This window comes from Chiroxiphia lanceolata, chromosome 3 (genome assembly GCF_009829145.1).
Source record: "Chiroxiphia lanceolata isolate bChiLan1 chromosome 3, bChiLan1.pri, whole genome shotgun sequence".
Classification (NCBI taxonomy): domain Eukaryota; kingdom Metazoa; phylum Chordata; class Aves; order Passeriformes; family Pipridae; genus Chiroxiphia; species Chiroxiphia lanceolata.
In genome coordinates this window covers 2,840,739-2,863,313 of record NC_045639.1, presented here as the reverse complement: position 1 = coordinate 2,863,313, position 22,575 = coordinate 2,840,739, and the positions used below count along the sequence as shown (strand labels likewise).

Below are 22,575 nucleotides of genomic sequence, written 5' to 3'. Positions count from 1 at the left end.
GCCCGTGGAGCGATGACTGTGATGGCTGCCAAGCTGATTTGAGCGGGTTGATGCAGAGGAGGTGACTGCTGGTGCCCGTGTCTGGTGTAGCCTACACCGCTCCTTGGTGAGCAGCCCTAAAGCCATAGATTTCATCTGATCTTTGCAAAGGCTAACATTTGTCTGCTGTCATTTTAGTGAGATTGATGACAGGCTGGGATAGGGGAGGAGGAGGGGGAGTGCAGCAGGATGAAGGCTGATCCCCACAGACCTGATCACTGGGGTCAAGTCTGCCCAGAGCTGCTGGCCCAGATGCTCTGGTCAGCTGTGGCAGTGGCAGGGAGTTGCTCCTGCACCTCTCCAGCAGGAATTGCATGGGGTTGTTACAGGAACTCAAGAGACAGAAAGGCAGCACTTTGCACCTTATGTATCTTAGTAGATTATTCCTGTCACAAGCAACACAGAGCGAAATGTTGTGACAACCATAAGAACGTAGTTTACTGCGGCTTAATGTGGCTGGGCAGTACAGGGTAAAGCCATCAAAAAATGCTTTTTTCTTTTTTTTAAAGTTTCCAAGAGAAACTAACCAATGTGGACATGCAGCTATTTTTACACAAAAACCTGACTTTTGGCAAACTCTTTCCAGGCTATAGCAGAAAATGCTTACTCTTTATTAGTAGTAGTATTATCTCAGTGCCAAACTAAAAACCATACACTTTCCCTCTTGGAAGCTTTCTTATAAGCTGGTGTAATAGGGGAATCTTCTACAAAGGACACACCCCAAGTTGCTGGCTGCAGCATGCAATATCCCTCGGAAAAAAACATCTTTCATACTTAGGCAGGATGAAGTCTGTGTATCTTTTTCCATGAATGAAAGAGTGAATCAGTGACTGTCAATGCTGAAATTTGATCTTACCTCAAAATCCTAGAGATTCGTGTTTTACCAGGCACATGTATCTACACAAGAGGGATCTCGGCACTTATGGGAAAGAAATGCAAAGTAAGAGGGTTACTGCCTTTGTGGATTGGGAGCGAGAAATGTACCTGCAAATCTTAATCCCAATATTAGATTGGAAACCACTGAGGCGAGGGCTGGAAGCAGCCCTAGATCCTCTCTGGGAGCTGGAGGGAAGACGGGTGCATGAGCCAGTAACTCTAACAAGCTGGAATTCAAAATATGCCCAACCTAAAACCCCAGGCTGGGACATGTACAGGCTTGGGGGAATGCTCAGCTCCAGCCCCTCCTGTTCAGATTTACAGTGCTGAGACCAATACCATGCAGATTTTATCCACCCAGTGTCCCATCACAACAAAATGACATCATGTGAGGATGGGATTTCGGCTGCGGACAGGGACAAATGTCGTGTAGAGTATGAAAACAAGCTGTACACTTCTTATTCTTGCTGTTCAGAGAAGAGCAGAGACTCCCACTCAAGTGGGAGGGCTGGCTTGGGCCCCACATGAACCTTGTGCTTGGGTGATCATGGGTGGCTGGGTTGATAAAGAGTGAACCAGAGAGATAAATACCCATACAGAGGAAAATAAGAACAGATAATGGATTGGTGCAAGTCGCAGTATATTTCCTCCTGGTGATGAAAGGCTAAGAGTGAGTTATAGATCTTTCCTCACAATAAGAACAGATATTTCTTTCCAAATCATTTATCTATAAGATACTGAGATATTATTTAGGTCTGTGTTTGTATTAATCTGGCTCTTTGCATTCCCATCCCGATCCTTAACAGGTGACAACATTCTGGTAGGGACCCCAGAGGTTCTGTCTGCATCTCCCACAAGTGAGGTGTTGCTTTTCATCACTGGGAGCTGGGAAGGAAGAGGGAGTGTTTATCCAGGTGTCTCAGGTGAAGGTGATATGGCTATTTTTGCATTACCAGCATTTAAATGTTGGTTTGTTCAGGCCCTTAGTGTACAGGAAGCATCACTGAAAGTGTTATAAGATCTGTTACTGCTCTGGGATAGAATTAACTTTAACCCCCCCAAGCATTTACATGTCTGGGAGATACGACACGTGTGCAGCACGTGTGTGTGTGCTTGTGAGGGTGGGAGCCTCGGTCTGGAGAGCATGTGGGGAGAAAAATGCAGCGTGGTTTTGTCAGCCAGGAAATACCGCAGCACCGAGTTTGATAGTGAGGGAAACGGCTTTTAATTTTTTTTTAATTATTATTAATATTTTTACTAAGTAAATGTTTTGTATAATTTTAGTAAATGCCTGTTCCTCGGCCACCTTCTCCTGAGAAGGTGAGGTGAGGACAGGGTGGTGGGAAATGATGGGGGCAGCTCCCACCCCCCCTCACAGCCTCTGTGAGGGGATGTACCTCCAGCATGAGGGGATGGTGGAAACACCTGGGACAGTGAAAACACCTGGCCTAAGAGGAAAGCACAAGTGAGCTGGGGCCAGCTGGAGGTGCCAGCCAGGGCTCGGGGCTGTGGGATGAGAGGTTCATGGGCAGTTGGGTGTCATGTGAGGGAGGGTGCCATGTTCCCTCCGTGAGGGCGGGTGCCACGTCCTTCCATGAGGGCAGATACCATATTCCCTCCATGAGGGCTGGTACCATGTCTCTCCATGAGTGCGGGTGCCATGTTCCCTACATGAGGGCGAGTGCCATGTTCCCTACATGAGGGCGAGTGCCATGTTCCCTACATGAGGGCGAGTGCCATGTTTCCTCTGTGAGAGCAGGTGCCATGTCCCTCTGTGAGGGTGAGTGCCATGTTCCCTGTGTGAGGGTGGATGCCATGTTCTGTCCAAAAGGGCAAGTATCATGTCCCTCCGTGAGGGCGGGTGCCATGTTTGATCCATGAGGGCAGGTGCCATGTCTCTCCATGAGGGAGGGTGCCATGTTCCCTACGTGAGAGCGGGTGCCATGTTCTGTCCAAAAGGGCGAGTACCATGTCCCTCCATGAGGGCAGGTGCCATGTTCCTCTGTGAGGGCAGGTGACATGTTCGGTCCATGAGGGCAGGTACCATGTCCCTCCACGAGGGCAGGTGCCCTGTTCTCTCCATGACAGCAGGTACCATGTTGCTCATGAGGGCGGATGCCATGTTCCATCCGTGAGGGCTGTTTTCCCACAAAGCCGGTGGCGGGTCAAGGGGACTCAATGCTCTGGCATATTTTCACCTGCTGTAATCTCAGCAGGAGCCTTTGCTGTTCTGCGTAAACCTCTGCTTTTGGATCTTAAGAGAAACGTTTGCAGTGGTCAGTAAATCCTATTGCACTTGCTCTAGTTTATGAGATTTCCAGTAGTGCACGGCTTCGGAAATTTGTCACTTGGCGGATCAAACAGCTCTGAGGGCACTGCAGATTTGGGATGAGGGGGGAGAACTCAACTGTCTCCATCTTGTTTAAATGAGCTTCAGGTTCAGTACATTAACGTGCTAATAAGGGAGCCTTGTGTTCCCACAGTGCTCTTACAGGCATTCTCACACTGCTGACCTGACCTCCTTAATCCTGGCTTTCCTGAAGGAAAAGCTGATCCATCAGGCCTCCTGTACCTAAAATGGGATAAAAAGAAGCAGTGGACCTATTTCAATGCTGATGTTTCTCAGTTACCTCAAGCAGCCTTGTTCTTTTTTGTATTCATCGCTTATTTCCCTGGGAAGTGAAAAAAAAAGGGAAAAAACCCTCTAGATGTGAGGGCTCAAATCACTGAAGATGAGAAGCAGCAAAAGGAAATAAAGAGGTCAAACACCTAAGTTAGCTTATGATTAAAAAGAAATTAGTGGGACTATTTTTAATTTGTTTAAATATATTACTTTCCATTAAAAAGGTCTTAATATTTCACTACGTATGAGATGAAGTGTGTCACCAGAGGAAGATTTTTCAGTTTTAGTATCTTTTCTCTTAAAAAATTAGAAGTCCAATGCCACCGAAGTCACAGATGTGAAACCACTAGGAATGGCAGCAGTGTGGGACTTTACCTGTACGATACACCAGGGTCGCCTTCCAGTCAGGCCAATTTACAAGAATTCAGGGGAGAAAGATACAAGCTGTGCGTAACAGGTACACTAGGCGTAGGTCTGTGGTACCACGTAGCCCCCCAAATACTCAACCTCAGAATGTCGTGTAGCCTTGAGAACCAAAACTCTGCATCCCTGCACTCAGACCCATCCCAAGGTGCTGGGTCCCAGACTAAAGAGCTACTGGGAGCCCTCTTGGGAGGCTGAAGTGCATCACATATCTGAGTTTAGCTGCCAGAGCTTACGTCTTTTTTTGTTAAATCTGCTAGACTATGGATATTTTCAGGCTGCAGCTGACAGAAATTAGAAAGGATAGTTGTAAACAAAGTTTTGTAATGCCAGAAGTCTATGACGGAGCTTTTTTAATCAAGCAGAACAGTGATCTGACTGTTCTAAGGCTTTCCATGAGACTGCTTGTTTTTCCATTTTTCTTTTCTTTCTTTTGTTAAATGAAGTTCCTTAAGAGTCAGTATAGCAACTGGGTGAGTCTCCGCAAACTCACTCATGAGGGAAATCCACCATAATGTTTAAAAAAAAAGTAGCAAAACATTTGCTTAGGAATTTGTCACAAAACTCCAAAACAATGCAAACACCCTCAGTTTCATGTTTTGTTCCCAGCTGGAAAGCCAGGCCAGAGTCACTGAACATTTCACCAAGTCTTGCTAACCTTCTGAGCTGAGTTGTGAGAAATTGTTCTTGACATCACATGAGCTGGGCCACAAGGCAGGACTAATGTGATATTTGCTGTCGAAGGTTTCCTAGGAAACATGCTACTTAGAGCACTCAGCTCTCCCTACCACCCTTCCCACATCCTCCAGCTTCACTGGCTCCCACAGGTTTTGCAGAGGGCAGCGATGTCCCCTCTGACCTCCAGGTACCCTCGGCACAGACCTTCCCAGCTGAGCAGAGAGGGGCTGTGGAGATTTTTGAAGCTCACCCTCCTAATTGCCCTTTTTTTTTCTGATTTATCCCTTTCCCTCTTCCCCCCTGCCCTTCCCCAGCAGTCTGCAATGGAAGAAGTGAGAGAAACTAAGCTACATCCTGGAAGACTGGAGGTGGAGAGAAGGAAGTTTTAGCCTTCCCAGCAACCTTAAACTTTCCTGCCAAAGGGGAACTGGTGGAAAAAGGTTAGGAAAATCAGCAGATAACTTACAACTTTACTTGCCACACGGCTCCTCATATTTTGCCTGCAGTTTGCAATGCAGTAGCTGTTATGGTACATAACCTGTAGGGATTTTTCAGTGCAATGGAGCTCCCCAATTCATTCCCATAATTTCACCTGTAGGTGCTGTCCTTGACATCAGACCCACAGAAATGATTCCTGTCATTCAGGCCAAACTTTTCAGCTTGGCCATTTGGAGCAGCAGGATGGTTCCCTCTGAGGATGAGATGAATGGAGTCGGTTCACACATGTTAACCAAATGCAAATCCATAGATGGAAACTCATGGTCAGCTTTTTCCAATGCTATTTTCAGAACTTCCACAAAAGACTGTGCTGTGATTATATGTATTCATGATATGTATATCATGTATTCAGCTCAAACAATATTTGAATGATGCATTTAGAATTCTTCCTAAAAAAGGACCATGCTTCTGTAAACTGCACCATATTTGTAAAAGAGGGGAAAAAATCTAGCTTGCTTTTCCTTTCTTCCTCTCTTTCTTTTTAATCTATCATTTCATAAGGCTGTTAGAATTGGTGTTAATGCTACATTACACACAGACACACTTCTACATAATCATATGCATTTGCCTGTATTCCATACATAAACAACCCTATGGAATCCCGACTCTTCATTGTTAAGTTTGTCTCCATATTTTTCAAAGCAAAGCAGCTCTGGGTGCCAAAAAGTTGCTTTTTTCACTCTCTTTCACTGGCCTTTACAGCAAATACAGCCAAAAAAAAAATGCATTGGGAGTTTTGTGGGTTGGGTGGTTTTTTTGTTTTGGTTTGGGGGGTTTTGTTTGTTTTGTTGTTACTGGTTTTCTTTGGGGTTTTTTGTCTTTATTTTTGATTTGTGGTGGTTGGTTGGAGTTTTTTGTATATCTTATTTTATTTATTATTGTAAATAAATAAACTATTGTTTATTTATGTGTATTTTATTTTGTTTGTATATTTTATTTTGTTTTGTTTTATCTTTCCTACCTGGCCATTTATAGCTACCTATTTTCCCTCATGTCTCTTTCACTGATAAAAAAAACCAACAAACATTTTTTTGACTGTCATTAAGTGTCCTTCACATTGCCAATATTGATTTCCCCAGCCCCTTGAAGGCCAAGAGTGTCACCTCCATGATGCTCCCTGAAGCCACTGACTTGGAAAACAGGAGTGCTAAGGTTGCTGTTGCCAGACATTGGTTTCCCACATGGTAAGACTTAAGACAAGTAGCCTTAAGTCACTGGACTGATTAATTTCTCTCTGTGATGCCATTCACTTCACCTTACCATGTTTGTGTAGTGAAGCTGTTTGGCCAACATGCCCTATGGGCCTTGTCTTAGTAATGAAAGTGCAGAGGGTGGAAAAGAAATTCCATTCTGGATTGTTTAGCTCTATCTTCAAGATAGAGCTAATCTTTGGCATCCAAAAGATTGGGCCGGTTTTTGGGCTGGCTTTTCAGTGTGCCTTCAGGTTCAGAAGAGCAGCACCTCCTAGGCCCTGCAAAGCCAGTGGGGCTTCACCAGTGTAAATCTGGGCAGAACTGGGGTCTTTGTGGCCAGAGAAGGAACACCAGTAATACTCTTCTCTTTCTGTTCAAATCCAGAAAAGTTTCTTCCAAGCATTAAGGCCGTGATGTCAGTCAACTTCAGAGAAACAGCATCAGATCACCTGAGAATCAGCATGCAAGCCTCAGGTCTGTACCAATCTCTTACATCAGTGTTTTTCATTGCAGAGCCAGGATTTCCTTGAATGGAATCCTGGTGGTGGATTTGCAAATCAACCTCTACCTGTGAGATACCATCATGAAACCACATTGCTCACAGAAGGCGGAACTTTTCTGAATAGTGACAGAATACCCAACACGTGAGATTCTGGAGGGCCACCCAGACAATTTGTTGGTTTCAAAGCACTTTCAGAATGTCAGTCCTCATGGCACCACATAAAATATATGTTAGGGGCTATTGTTAAACCCCATTGCCAGCTGAGGAAGGGAGGAAAGGAGATTACAAAACCACAATTTGAGTTATTGTTAGAGGCAGGACTGGAACTCGGGATTTCCTGGGCAGATTACCACCCTTCACTTCTCCCTCAGCTGGTATAATTAGCAGTGTCCTGGATCTCTCTGATTCCCATGCAAGAACACATCTGAATGCATTTTTCTTTGAAATTGTCCATCTTAGGGTCATTTCTGTTGTGTGGTTCTGGCTGTTAATGATCTGTTTTCTGCAGTGAAATGCTCACTAGTACACTGTAAATCATTAAGAGATGTAAAGGCATCCATTTGTGACTACTGATTTAATCTCCCTGGATTTCTGGAATTGGCTACCTGTAAAACTGTGGGAACCAGGTCTTGAAAAAACGGGTCCTTTGTGTCTCTTTTAATATTTTTGTTCTTGGCTGGTAGCCACTCAGACGGATGTCTTACATCCTTGAGATGAACTTAGTGCAGTCCTCATTGACCTAGCAAGCCATTTTTTCCCTGACGACAAGCTGGGATCACATTTTGTAATGACTGCTGCAAGATTGTCTTGTTAGGGAAAGGGCTAAGGTGGGATCGTCTTTAATGACAATGAAAGCACCTCATAAAACCTGATTCCTTGGTTTTACAGGCATGGCTCTAGAATTTTAGCCGATGCAGACTTAGTGAATCAGTCAGTCAAAAATTATATCAGTTGAAGTATAATGTTCATGGCAGTCCAAAAAACCTGAACATGTAGGTGATTTGGAGGGCATTTTGTTAACTCTTTAATTGGTCGTTTGAGTGCTGGAGGCAGTAGCTAATTGCCTGTAGGTCAGAGTAGTCCTAGAGCTTAGGTAAATGTATATTGTCATATGTCACATTTTCATATGGCTCCTTTGCACAGGTTGGTAAAAATGATTGCTGCATAATTAAAATTAAGACAAGGTGGGAAAAGCGATTCAATTAAACCCCTGAAGCCACTGCACAAATTATGTGAAGTACCAAAAACTAATGAATAGTTAAAACTAGTTTTATCTTTTTACTCTTCATTCTTGAATCCTGAGGGTATCAAAATGGCGATTGAACCTCTCTCAAAGTTCTCAGAGGTGAGTTTTTGGGTGGGCAGTGCAAGTATGAGTCAGCTCAGAGGAATCCAGGCCTTTTAAAATACCAGCACACAGAAACTTTGTTACCTAGTTGTTTTGAATTGAAAAGAACCAGACCTTATGCACAAGAGACCTTTTGGTTTCTCCACCAGCCCAGAATTATTTTGAAAACATCTGCAATATTTCACTCTGCATGCAGCAGGTATTATATACCAGGGAGGGTGATGACAGTAAAAATAAATGAGATATGTTGTAACCAAAACATCCCAAGTTTTACATCATACATTTCACAGCCTTAGCAAGCATCCTGCGCTTTGACTTGAAGGCTGAAGGCGTGTGGTAGTTTTACAAATGTCTATTAGTATTAACAAATATGTTCCATTATTAGACAGTGTGCCACTGCCCCAACCTCCCGGTGCAAGAGGTGAGTTAATATGGCTTATAAAATACAGGAGTGCTGCAGGCACAGGCTATGGAAATCAGAGCCCTGGCTGAGCAGGAGGTCTCTTTACGTTTCGTGGGACAGCTTACTAGAGGCCTGAACATGGGCATAAAAGCTGCCTCCCAGCTCAGGCTTTTTATGGTTCCTGTCCTTTCCCAGAGCAATACAACTTTAGGAGGTTTAGAGCAACAAGGTCTGCACCTTTGGATACGGGCAGTGCGCTAATTCTGGCTGGGTTTAAAATGAGAAAATTAAGATATGTATGTATGCACTGTCCCTGAGATTTTTAACAGAATGTTTTAGTGGCTGAAAGTAGCAGGATGCTGAGAGTTGTGCTCTTCCACAGTTGCTGGTTTTGGGGGTTTTTTTTGCATGGCTCTTTGCTGTTAGCTGTAAACCTCCATTTCTGAGACACAGAGTGTTTCTTGGCCAGGTTTGCCAGGATTGTGAGTGTCTGCACAGAGAGGACCTGATACATGGAAACTGGATAAAACAGTGCACCTCACGAGGAAATAAAGAAGTCTTGTTGCTCTTCATTAGAACAGATACTTCCCTGGAAGATGCTTAAAATATACCCTAGTAGAGTCTGTCTCCAGCCATCCAAGTAGAGGTGTCTGTAGACATTTCCCCTTGCAGGTGTAGATTTATAGTATAAATGAGGGACACTTTTTATGCTTCCATCTCTTTGGAAGTTATTCTCACGCTGCATTTGAAAGTAACAGTTAAAAAACCTGTTCTGATGCTTATCCAAACTTAATCAGAAATCTTAAATAGAACTAATTTATTGTCACAGGTAGCATGTTCATCTAAGTACTGACTTTATCATGCAAAAAAAAAAAAAATAAAATCCCTGCTGAAGACCAGGGTGATTCAGGGAATAGTAGGTTATGGAAACATGATGATGTCAACTCACTAGATGAGCCCTTCATTAATGAGTAAAGCTTCTGTAGGTAGAAAAAATAAACCTTCCTAAAGATTTCTGTGGATCAAAACCCCAAGAGATGAGAGCAGAGTAGAGAAGAAGGAGAAAACTGAAACACAGGAGGTGTTCAAATCACGTGAGCCCTCTGCTTTCCCATGCTTCCTGGTGGAAAAGTAAACAGCCAGACTTTGTCAGGAGTGTCCTAAAAAGTCAAAATTGTGAGGGGACACATTGCAGTCTTCCCCCAAAATATTTTCTTCAGTCTTTTATTGGTGTGTGTTCAGCCTAGGCTGCTGGTAATCAGAGGCAAAATTTCCAGTGCCTGTGATTCAAGAAAAACACTGCTTATGTGATTAAATGGGGTGTTTTTTCTGAAGCCTTTTCTGTATAGTCTTGGCCTGAGACCACCCAAATGCCAGGTAAAGTACTGCATGAGACAAGCCAAAGTTTTCCCTCCATTCCAAAGGCATAAGCAACAGGCTACAATTGCTTTTATAAATGCAGATTGGGATTTTTAGGAGGCTACCAACAAAAATCAGGTTATGGTATGGGCTGTTGTGGATTGCACCGAGAGAGCGCTGAAATTCCTGCGCTGCGTATAGGAATGTGGAAACGACCCAGGAGTGTTTGGGATGCCTTTGTGGATTTCATGTATATATATAGTATTGTGTTACATTTATAGAGATGTATATGGCAATACCATACAGGACTAATATGAGACATAAAAGTTGTTATGTGACAGATTCACAATTTTTCCTCTGTGTATAGAGAATGATTCAAGGTCATAGCACCAAATTCATCTTTCCAAAGGGCCTCATTTCACTGCCTATGAAGACTTGGACCAGTGTCCTGTATTTACTATAAAAATACATATTTAAATATATTAAAAAAAAAAACAACCCAGCAGTATTTTGATGTGTTAATATAGACCTTTTCAAAGAAAAGTGCAAGCTATTGCCACCAGCCAGGTCCATTCCCATAGCCTGCAAATAGCAAGTGTATGCAAAGAGTTTAAAACTTGGATTGAGGATGCAGCCAGGGTTGCTGGTGGAGGAGCCAGGAGCACAACCCCTGCCTGCTGGGCTTTGTGGAGAAGACCTACACAATCAAAGCTGTGGAAGGTAAAGGAATGCATTGGGGCTATGGAGAAATTCTTTTAAAAGCCTCTGGAATTATGAAGACAAGTGAGAAAGGCCTTCCCTAGACTTTCTGGAAAGTGAGTCACTGGTGTGTTCCCCTGGGAACTGAGGGAGGCAGCAGGAAGATAGTAATGGCCTGTTAAACTTGATAGGACGTGCTTTGGTGGTGGGTGGTGGGACCATGGCATTTCCAAGTGTTTTCACAGGCAGGCAGCAGAAGGACATGTACATTGTACTTCCTTTGGGGTACATTTTCCATGCAGTGAGGTGGGGATGAGAAGGCAGCTGCCTTCTCCCAGAGAGCCTGGAAGCACTGAATTTCCCTCTGGAGTTGCACTCCTCTTGATGTGCATCGGCAGTTTAACGGTATTGTCTTGTAAAGAGGAGGTTTTAAAAGATGCTTTTAATACATGAGACAAACTTATACCTCATTACCAGTGAGTCTGGGGACCCCCCATCCTTGTGTTATCTCAGGGAGGCACAGCCCTTGCTCACAATACCTCGTGTGCAAGGACCAAAAGCATAAACTGTTTGAAGCAACAGTTCTTGTGTCAGCCCCAAAAAAGGCAGGGATATGAGATATTCCTTTGGCAGTGTGGTTGCCTGGGGATGCATCTGGAACGGAAGGTCTGCTTTGCCATGAGCAGAACTTTTACAGTGCTGTTACAGCCTTTCCAAGAGGATGAAGTTCTTTGGGTGTTCCCACCTTCTCCTGGCTTACACATACGATGACAACATGGCTGAAAAGACCCTGTTGGATGCCCAGAAAGGGACAAAGTTAGTAATGATCAGCGTGCAAAGAAAGATTAGACATGAACAGAATTGGATTGATTGCTTTGGACAACTTTACGACCTTTGTTTTCCTTCCTAAATTTTTTGTGGGTTGCTTTTTAGTAAAATAAATCACAGCACTATGCAAACCCCCTGTAATGTCACTGTGTTTTTGGTGGCTCACAATTAGCCTTGATAACCCAAAGGATGCAGGCGAGCATATGTCATGGGTGGAGTCAGGAATAATGTGCATCTTTGTGTCTTTTGACGTATGACAGATTTCTTCAGTCAGATGCAGGCCTGGCTGAATTCAGCCACCTTGGCCTGGATATTATCCATGTGGCTAAAATTGCCAGTCCATTTACCCTGGAAATTATTACCGTGGTGCATTGCCAAATGCACAGTTGCATTGTTCCTGTGCTTCGTGCTGTTGGGTGTTAAATGTACCTCTGAGCCTTAAGCAAGTCTAGATTGAGTGTTTTTTGTTTACAAGAAATTACTGGGGGGGAGTGGAATCTTTCAGTGTTCTTTCAAAATCTACCAAAACCTTTGTCATTTACTTCTAGATTAGGTAGTTATGACTTAAAGGATAAGAAGGAAGTAAAAAGGCTTTGTAAGAGTTCAGATGATGGATCACTTGAATTTATAGTGGGAAATCTGCTTCAGTGAAGGCTGGAGTAGGAGCTAGAGTGGGAGCCAGAAAATTCTCCACTCAGCCAGAGATCAGTGACTAACCCAAGTTTGTGAGCCATAAAATGAGGAGAGTGCTGAGATCTTAGATAGGTGCTGATGATAAGTGTCCTGATGATGTGGAGATGAGGGTTCTCCTATCCTTATCTACAACAACTGTTTGCATGGGAATACACAGAGAGAGACTTTGCTATGCTAAAAAACCACTGAATGCTGGGATTGTCCTGGCTGGGAATTGTGTGAGTCCCTCTGTAAAGGATGAACATGCTCAGGTATGCCTGAAAAACAACCATTTGGGACATCTTGTCTTCTGGAAAGCTGTCAGGATCTACAAGCTAAAGAGGCATCCCAAGCTGAGGAGGAGATGTTTGTTTTCTGTGTAGCTCTCATCTAAGGAATAGACCTAAAAGAATCAGCCCTCCTTTAGGAAAATTAACTGCAAATGACAAATTCTTCGCTGTTGTTCCCAAAGCAGGGAGATTCTTTCTGTCAGGGTCACCCATTGTGCAATAAAATTCTCTTACAGTTCCATGAGGAGATAGTCTCATGTCTCCATGGGGAAAGGTTCATCTCTCTATGCAATTCTTCTTTTGGGCAGGATAAGGAAAGCAATTGCGAGGATTAAAGAGTCACAGCTCTCCTGAAGGAAGCAGGACAGCAGCCCTCCCTGGGAACCAGCACTGCCCATCAGGGAGAAACTCTGTTCTTGTCATACACACCACACATTTCACTGTGCAAAGGTTGAGCATAATACAAACCTACATCTTAGTCAATAAAACCTGCACACAGAGAAGAAATATTATGCCCTTTCTTGTTTGTTTTGCAGAAGAGAACAGAGGCTAGCTGGCACTAAGAGAAACCTATTTTTTCTTTTCGTTTTTGGCTTTCACTACCATTTTTCCTCTGTGGAAAGAGGGAGACATTCTGGCTGTAGTTGCATCTGTTTTCACTATTACCAAGAACAAAACTCCCGTTTTCCAACTGAACTTAAAGTCCAGTTTCCTTCAATAATTCCTGAATCTTTCTCACATGATCAGCTCTTGTCATGATGAGCATGAGAAGGAAACCAGGAAGGGCAGTGCAGCTTTCCAAAGCAAGATCTTTAAGGCTCTTTCCTGGAAGTCTCACAAATCCGGGGCAAGGTTTATTACAAGGTTAAATTACAAAATTACATGGCTCTAGATGACTGGTCTGTTCCGTGCTGCCAGCTCCTGAAACCTGAAAGGCTCTTTGTTAAGGCGACCACTAAGCCTGGTGGTAGCTTGCAAACCAAAATAATCCCACTGCTCTCTTGCATGGATTCACCCTTGGCTCGTGGCAGTTGACAGTCAGGGTGCATGTGGCCAAGCGTGTTTGAAACAGTGCAAATGGTACATGAAATATAATGTGCCTTTTCACCCCGTTTTCTTCCTACCTGCTTTCTTCCATTTCCCAGCACAACAGCATTTTTTTAGCCCCCTTTTCCTCTCCATCTGGCGTTTGCCTCCTTCCTCTTTCCTAGCAACCCGCAAATGTTTGCTGCTGTCTTGGTGTTTGATAAACAGGGGGCTAATCTTGAAGGAGCACATCCACCCTGCTGGCCATGCAGGAGGAAGTGGTGGTTTCCCTCAGAGCACTCCTCTGGCACCAAGACCCCACTCCCCACCTTCCCCTTCCACCCCTTCTCCTGCATCCCCGTACCCAGAGTGAGCCCTGGGCATGGGGGCCAGAGAGGTCCCCGCTGAGCAAAGATGATTAGATTCTGTTCAAAATGAAAAATGTGATTGATCAGCTGGATCAGACAGAAGATAGATTGATTATTCTTCCTTTTTTTTTTACTTGAGTAGCTTGAAATTTTAATAGTAAATTGAATTTTTAATAATTGTAATAGTTTTTAATTTGTTGTTTTTAGGCTGGCCGAAGGTAAAGAATCTACAATTTGAGCAACACTGCTTTGTTCCAACTGGACACTTGGTATTGTTTATTTTTAGAATGAAACACTGTACACGCTCTTCCAGCCCAAATGTGAGTGTCCTTTCTGAAATTTTCTTTCTAGGAGTGAACACCCCCATAATAGTCATTGCTGAACTGTTTGCAGTAGACAAACACAAAAGGGCTGCAAATGCAGCCAGAGATAGAAATCAAAAGAAAGATTCTCAAAAATGTTTGGCACTGTTTGCTCACCTTTGCGATATACATCCTGCCCCTCTTCTTAAAATACTTTATTTTTTTAGTGTAGCTGGGTGAGCTGGTATTTCTTCTGCTCAAGCTGTCTCTAAACTTATATTTCCAACAGTGGCAGCAGATTATGAGACGATACTTATAGAAATGACATTATATCATTCGTTAAAATACCCATCCTGAAAGGCAAAATCTGCAGAAATTATAGGACTAAGAGGCCTCCTTAGAGAGGCAGAAACTATTTTAACTCGTTATTTTTAGAGCTCTGCAAATCACATATTTTTCTCTTCACTGGCAATTCAAAAAAAAAAAAAATTGGAAATTGTAATAAGTTTTTTAAAAAAAAGAATCCTTCACAACTTTTTTTTCGGTAAAATGGAAAGTTGAAATATGTCATTTGTGGGCAAATGAGATGCTTCACTTTAATTTCACCACTTTTTTTAGTTGCTTTTCTTAGGAAAAAAAAATTAGTCACAGAATGGTCTATTGTGGGCTGGCTGCTCATGTGGATGGGATGGGGGTTCTTGGCCAGGACAGCTGTCCTGGAGCACCATGGACACACGGACAAATAAAGGTGTCCTTAGTTGGCTGATCCATGTGCCTGTGTGCCTGTGGACCTTGCTCCCACCTCCACCACATGCCACAATTTGTGCAAGATTAAACAAAGAGATTTGACCTGGAATATTTCAGAGGAATAATGCTGATATCTTCCCTGATTGCCGGCATTATCCTCAGTTTCTTGAATTAGCCTATTAAGTCAATTGCCAGGGTGGGAATCGCTGTGTTGAGCTGTGTGGGGAGGGGTGGATCACCCACCTATGGAGTACCCTATGGATGCTGCCCTCCCATCCTTCCTGATGCTCTGCCCACCAGTGCCTGGGTGAGTCATGGGAGCAGCTGTTTCCAGTGAGGAGATGGTGCTGTGAACAGAGCAAACAGCTCTGAAAGTTTCTGGTATCGAGAAAGGTTGAGCGCTGATTTCATTTTTATGGAAAGGATTTTGAAGAGGGTCCTGATTGGTAATAATCAGACACTCAAAACTGATGGGTAGGGAAGAGGTGGGTGGAAAAAAAAGAGTAATAGTGGTGCAGGAATTCCACGTGGATTCAGGAGAAACTGGCATTCAGTGTAGCACAAAATTTGTCGGGATTTGCTTTGTCTAATGCAGGATTTATAAACAAGAATGCTGCTCACTTGGGACAGGTCTAGCAAAAATAAAAGGTTTGGGGCAATGAATGAAGATTTTTACACTGTGAAGCAGAGGGACAGGAGGTCTGGGGAGGGTTAGATGACCAGTGGGGATTGATATGATATTCTGGGAGAAGAATTATGTTTCCTGGGTGTCTTATGGGCAGCCGGTTCACTGGGGTCCCACAGGATCTCACACTGGGAGATCGCCGTGGGGAACTAATGATCTTGTGATCTCACACTCATGGGGCAGTGTCAGAGAGCACCTTCACGTGCCAGACACTCTGCTCACAAGCAGGTGTCTCAGAAGATAGAGTCCTGAGCTTTTTCCAGCTCAGGCAAGGACTGTTTCAATATTTGTTGTCAGTAAAGAACACTAATGCTTCTGTTTCCTTTTTCCTTTCTTCTTTTTTAATGAGAAAAGATCTCAGTCCGAGAAACTTGTTTTTCAGACATCTCACTTTCAAAACTTTTTCCTCAGAGTGATTCAGCCTGCAATTTAAGAGTTTTTGTTTAATTACATTTTTAAACTTCCCGCCCTTAATTACTCTAATTTTTTTTATTAACACATAAATATGCTACTATTTGGGGCACAAACAGACAGAGATTACAATTAGCAGAATAATTACACTCTTTTTGTCAGTGTAACCTCATGGTACAGAAAGTATTACAAATCCATTTTAAAACATATTAAATGTTCATATTAATGAGGATAATAGAGAACAAGTACCAGCAAACTAAATATTGTTAATGATTTTGAGCTATTAAATTCATTACCATTTCCTTTCATAATAAAGTGGTTACTTGCTAATTAGACCTTTTTTAACTCAACATTATTGAATTCATTACATTGTGTGCAGTTAACCCTTGAAGATCTGCCTGGGTGTACAGATGCAATTAAAAAATAATTTCAAGAGCGTCTGAAGCCGATATGCTGTTCACAATCCCGCTTGTATTTTTGACAGTAGCTCCATGTACTTTTCTCCTGGTACATTTTCTTGACACATCATGCCCAGCAGCTCCGTAGCTGTCACAGCAGCTCCAGCAACACGCACGATGGAAACATGCTGTATTCATTTCATTTAATAGCATTTAATGTTAAAACTAAAGTAGAACCCACTTGCTTGGCCAGGGAAAAAATTATCCATCAGCACACTAAATGGTTGACGTCAACGAGCCGCTCTTCTCCGAGTGAAATCTGCTGAGAGTTGGGATGATTTACCTCTTCCTCCTACGGAGACGGATACGCTTGTGCCTATCTGGGTATCTGGTCTTTCTCTGCAGCCCTAGATGGAAATCTCATCCCTGCTAGAGTTCATGTCAGAATTTCTCTTGACTTCGAGGTATCCCTGAACTCATCTTTCAGCAGCTCTGAGGGGTTTGCTCCCCACTTGGGAATGGGGTACACGTTCACTATGCCTGTATCTTATCCTGCATATCTGATTGCTGGAGAGGGCACTCCTGGGGACTAATCAGAGGGCTGCTTTGCTTCTCCTTCTTCCTCCAGTTCTCACTTGTTCACAGGAGGGAGAGAACAGAGCCTTCATCTCTTAACTTCTTTCTTTTTTCACCGTGAAGCTTTTTTTTCTTCTCAAAAAACCCCAAAACACAAACAACACCCCCTCACACCAACCGCTTTGAAGTTATAGGTACTTATATAACACAAGGACACTTATTCTGCAAATCCCTGGGGTTGGTGCCTTGCCTGGTTGTGGCACAGCAACGTGGAAGGAAAGGGGTAATAATTTCTGAGTGGAAAACACCATTTTTGGAGCAACTGTGCCGTGGCAGCAGCGGCTGCCGCAGCACCGGCCACACTGGCAGCCGGGCGTGCGCCGCTCGGGTTGTGTGCCGTAAGCAGCCCCACCAAGGAATAATTTTACTTGGGCAAGAAAGGCTTCCTGACACTTATTGCTGCTGTACCTGATGGCTGGAAGCTGGGCTGATGGATATCCTGCAGATCCAACAGATAACAGATTAGATATGCAGGTCCTGTTTGGCTCTGGAGAAACACTGTGCCGTTCCTCAACTCCGGCCGCCCTCCTCCTGCCGACACGGAGCCGCGTCTCGCTGTGGGTGAGATATGGGGGTGCAGCTCTGGACCCACCAGTGGGGCCCCCGCTCCTTCTCCTGGCTCAGGCACCGCAGCTGCACCGCAATATATAACAACAATAACCCCACATATTTGTAACCTCTGTTTTATTTAAAACCAGGTCCCGTTCACCTGTAAACAGCGAGGGTATAAATGTGCCTCACCGATCACGTTGGACTATTGTATTATACAGTCTATTGAGTGTTTTTGGCAGGCACGAGCCCCTGTGCTACTGTGTCCTTATTTTATTATTGTTTTGAGGGTAGAGCTGTGTGATTATCCATTCTTGCTTCAGGCATAGCAAGCCATCTGGAATGCTTATTAAACCCACAGGCAGATCAGAAGGATATAACTCTGATGATGTACATGTACATGGGCTGTACTACATCATCAGAGCATTGCTCCTCTGATGATGTAGTACACATTAGTGGGCCTAGATAATGGATTAGAACTAGCAGAGTGAAAGTTAGACTTTTTGAAGGATGGATATGGTGAGGTTTTTTTCTCCCTCTGGGTAACTGCTGGCATAAGATGTGGAAAGGAAAATTTAAAAGTGAGCCAAGGAGGCTTCAAAACTTGTAAGTGCTTAGCTTGTCAATGGGGAGGGACAAGTGGTGATCAAGAGGCTTAAGGAGACAGCTTTGAAACCCTGAATCATTGCAAAGAGGTCGTATGTACTTGTCTGCTCCAATGAAAAGGGACATGGAATGTGTCCAGAAATAATGCTGCCTCTCCAATCCTCCTTTGGCTGGTCATCAGGGAGTGGGTTTTTGGTAGGACTTTGGCTTTTCATCATACTTCAGTCCCACATCAAAAACCCAACACCCTGTGTTATGACACATAGAACTAGTTTTTCAGCAGTTTCCAAATTTATGCTCATCACATATTTGCAAGTACTATTTAGAAATAAGCTTTTCAAATGAACGAGGGATCTGATCAGCTTTCAAACTAGCCATGTGTCTTCTTTTCTCAGTATGAAAAGAAAATCAACATCAGTAAAAAAGAAAAACAATCTGGGCACTACGTATGGGCTGTAGGTGAAGGAAGGAATAACTATTTGCATCTCTGTGGAGTTCTAAATATAATTTCTATTTCTCTTTGTTCATAACCCTTTTTGCAATGCTTTTCCGAGGTAGCTGATATTTGTCTAATCATGGAAAGGTGTTTCGTGTCTAAACAAAACCTTTTCCTGTGAAAGCTGGAAAGGTTCATAAAAGTTAGGTCATTCAGTCGGGAAACTGAATGTGTGCTATGCAATTTAGATAACAAATTGCACACTTTAAATATCAAACTGTAAATATCAAGTACTCAAAAGAATATTGACATTTTTGAGCAATTCCAAGGAGTAACAGAACTTTCAAAGGGGAGCCGTACATAGTGAGCATATGCTCTGAAAATCAGAGCTGCAAAGTAAGGCAAATGCCTGTTTTAACAATGGCAAATAGCAAGTAGGGAAAGGTATGGGTCACATTTTATTAATGCTTAGTGTGTCTCAGGTTTGTCAACACCCTCACTGTGGGCTGTGTACACCTGTGTGGCTGAGGGGAGGGTGCAGCCTAAGCAGGGAAATGCACGTTTGTTAAAGCAGCAGGTAATTATTTTGGGTGCAGAACAGCAGCTGTAGCAGCACTTGAGTGCCAGAATCTTTATTTTAGGGGGACTGTGTGTCTTTCCAGTTTGATGGTGACCAGGTTATCCTGGAGGTGTAAAGGAGAGTTAATAAAAATTCCCATTTAGAAGACCGGAGTTCATAATTTACATGACTGTAAACTGATAGCTTCCCTTTGACAGATTTGGAGGTTTTTCTTGGTGAAAGACCATAGTGAACCCCAGTTGTGACCATTATGTGCTCTTCTTTACCTGGGCTTGGCAGCCAGTAAGAGAGTTTGCGGTCTCTCATTCTTAGCAAATATCTAGAGAAGTTTCTGTTTCGTTCCTGTGCAGAATAGAAAGAAACTTGGAAAACTCTTCCCTCACACTGCAAATCAGATGGCTCCTTTTTGGATAGTCCATGCTAGCATAACTCCTAGGTAGCAATTTTGGCAGGAGGGGGCTGTGTGGGTGTCTGTGTGTGCATGTTGATTTCCAGATTTGCACCCCTCTTAGTGAAGCATCCAGCTTTTGCCCTTTTTCAAGCCTTCCTTCTGTTCTTTCCCTGGGTGCTTTACCGTGTTTGCACTCACAGGAACATCTTCCTTCTCTCCCGCATGATTATCCCTCCATCCTCTGGAGTCTGCTCCCTTGCAGCCCCACTGCTGGGCTGTTGCCTCACCCCAGCAAAGCTGTCCATGTCCCCCACTCACCTTCCTGTGCCAGTTTGCTGCTTTCCCTGCTACCACTTTGTCCCCAGCTCCAGTTCACTGGGGAAGGAGATGACAAACTGTCACTTTCTCAAACACCCTCCACCGACTACTCTTAAAGAGGCAGTGGGATAAATGAAATGCAGCATTCGAAAGGCTCAACTCCTCCAGAAAATATTCCACCCACAAGTGGGGAGCTTCAGAATCCATTCCTAGCAGTTAATGCTCCATCCTAAATGACACAGCTTTTCAGTAGTGACATGTGCATTGATCTGCATTACAAAAATAAGAGAAATAGCACTTCTTTTCAGCAGCAGATAATTACCAGCATACATCAGGTTCCCTCCTGCTGATACCCACAGGGTGGAGGGGATGGGAGTGGGCATTAGGTGGAGGGGACGTGGCCGGCTTGCACGTTCAGCCAGATAAATAATATTGATTGGGACTTGTGTGGAGCCTCAGCAACACCCCCCCTTGCTGGTTTGATTAGCCACAGGGGTACATTCGCTCCACTTAGAGGATTTCACCCCAATCATGTCTGCCATGCAAAGGTGCTAGTTAGGCTACATGCAGAAGCAAGCTGAGGGGTTCTTCAGCCCTAAGCAGAAAGGATCAGAGCCAGGTGACTGTGGCCCTGGTGGAAGAGCTGGATGAGCTATGGGACAGAAATATGTAAGAAACCCCCTCAGTGGGGTGCAGGCATCCTGGCATAAGTGCAGAACTCCCCTGTGTCCCTTCCCTGACACCTCTTTGGAAGCTTAAGAGGTAAGGGAAGAAATTCCCAGTGGCCAGCTACTGATTTTTGTAGTCTATGTGATGAAATGACATGCAGCACTGGGGCAGGAGTCTGCCTGATGTGTTTGAAAGCTCCCCCTCTCTGGGGTTTGGCTCTGTGTCCCTGATAAGCAGCCACCACCCTGTGCAGGTGAATTCAGCTTTGCAGGAACTTCTGAGCTCCTCTGCAGTGAGCCCCCTCAGGCAAGAGACACTTCAAATATTTGTGAGGGAAGGGGTGCCACTCACCAGCCACCAAACACCTACACTGCCCTCCAGCAGGACAGGGGCCTTTGCTTGGCTCACCTCTCTTTGAGGCAGATGACTAAAAAATCACTGCTGTCATTTTTCTGGCTGAACCACCAGTACACAAAACCACCTTCATTTTCACAGGAGTGCTGGAAAAGCTGCAGCTCTCAGGGAAAGGGGCTGCTGCTGCCTAAGTGGGACTTTCCCATTTCTCACTTCGTAGTCTGTTGTTCTTTAGAGGCAAATAAAGCCCATTGGCAAGGGGACTGAAAGTGCTCTGTGGGTCTAAGCACGCTCCAGTGTGTTAGCTCGGCTGAATTTCCTCTCATCAGTGAAAGCAATCTGCCGTGAGAAAGTTTTACTGTCTCCGAGTCCTTATGAAAACATTCTTAGATAATTGAGACATTCCCAAACAATTAAGATAACCAGATGTGTCTGTTATTTGTAATTACCTGAACATGAATTCTTTTTTCGAGAACAGTTCAATTTTTTTGTGCTTTTTGTATTACTCTAGATAATGGATAGGAAGATTAACTCCTCTGAAAAGTAATCTGTGGTTTGTACCTAGTATGTCTCATTCTGATGCAAAATCACCTCCTCCCAGAATTAAGTACTGGGGCTGAAACAATATGTGAAATGAACTTTCCAGTTCTGCTGTACTCATGATCCATAGCCTGCAGTCCCCTTTCAGGTGACACCATGGGGTGAACTCGGAGGCTTAAAGTCTATGAACAACCCATGAAGAAGATGCTAAAATGATTTCTTCAAGCAGGGAAAATTGCTGAAGGCTTGAAAATGGTTTCACAAACCACTTCGTTAAGTAGCACAGTTTGAATAAAAAGGCTTTTGCACATGCTGCATTTGCACCTAGAGCTTCTGCAACGTTTTCATTTTACAAAGTGCCCAGCTTTCGCTGCATTGCAGCACACGAGCAGGAGGAGGTCGAGGCACCCTGACAAATTCACAGCGTAGGAGGGACACCTCTGCGTTTGGTCACTCCTTCTCCTAGTGCCTCAGTATCAAGTTGGACTTAGCCCACGCCTCAAAATTGTTATTTTCAGGGCAGTAGTCATGACTTCTTGTTGCTTAAATGTATCTTTGAAGTCCTCCCACTTCCTCACTTCATCAAGCAGAGCCTGAATCAGAACTGACCGTTCACACCCAGCTCTGGGGGGTGCATTTGACCATCCCTTTTATCAGGAGCCTCCCTCCTTGTGGCTTGGTCCTGATGGGCTTCCCTCCTGCTGTGCCTGCAGGTCGTGCTGCAGGCAGGTGTTTCATCTGGACACTGGCTCCACTCCCATGTATTACAGGCTTTTTGTGGGCAGCTCCCTAAATTCAGCTCCCTCAGGGACTGTGTGTCGGGGTCCTTTCTCCACTGAGGGCTGTAGCTCGCTGCCCTGTGCTGGTAATTCCTGATTTGGGGTCCTTACCCCTCACAGTCCTCCACTGACACTTGCACCGCTGACTCCTTCCAAATCCCTGCTTCTGGTGCTTGTCCTGGCATTGTCTCTGGGGAGAGACAGGCAAAGGGGAGCACTGCTGCAGCTCAGGGCAGTTAGGCTGCTTAATCACAGCTATTACCCTCATCTTTGGTACATATCTTACTGGTCGTACCATACCTGGGCACTGGAAATGTGAAGAGAGGGAGTGTCCAAACCCCATAGTCCT

At 44.1% G+C, this 22,575-nt stretch overlaps 1 long non-coding RNA gene across 1 annotated transcript in view; it reads left to right on the top strand.

Annotated features, from left to right (window-relative positions):
- LOC116783784 overlaps window positions 1-22,575 on the top strand; it is a 147,869-nt gene that overhangs the window by 75,933 nt on the left and 49,361 nt on the right. Inside the window, exon 4 of the long non-coding RNA XR_004355831.1 lies at window positions 6,715-6,804. This is a non-coding gene — a long non-coding RNA (uncharacterized LOC116783784). The remainder of the gene's footprint in view (window positions 1-6,714; window positions 6,805-22,575) is intronic.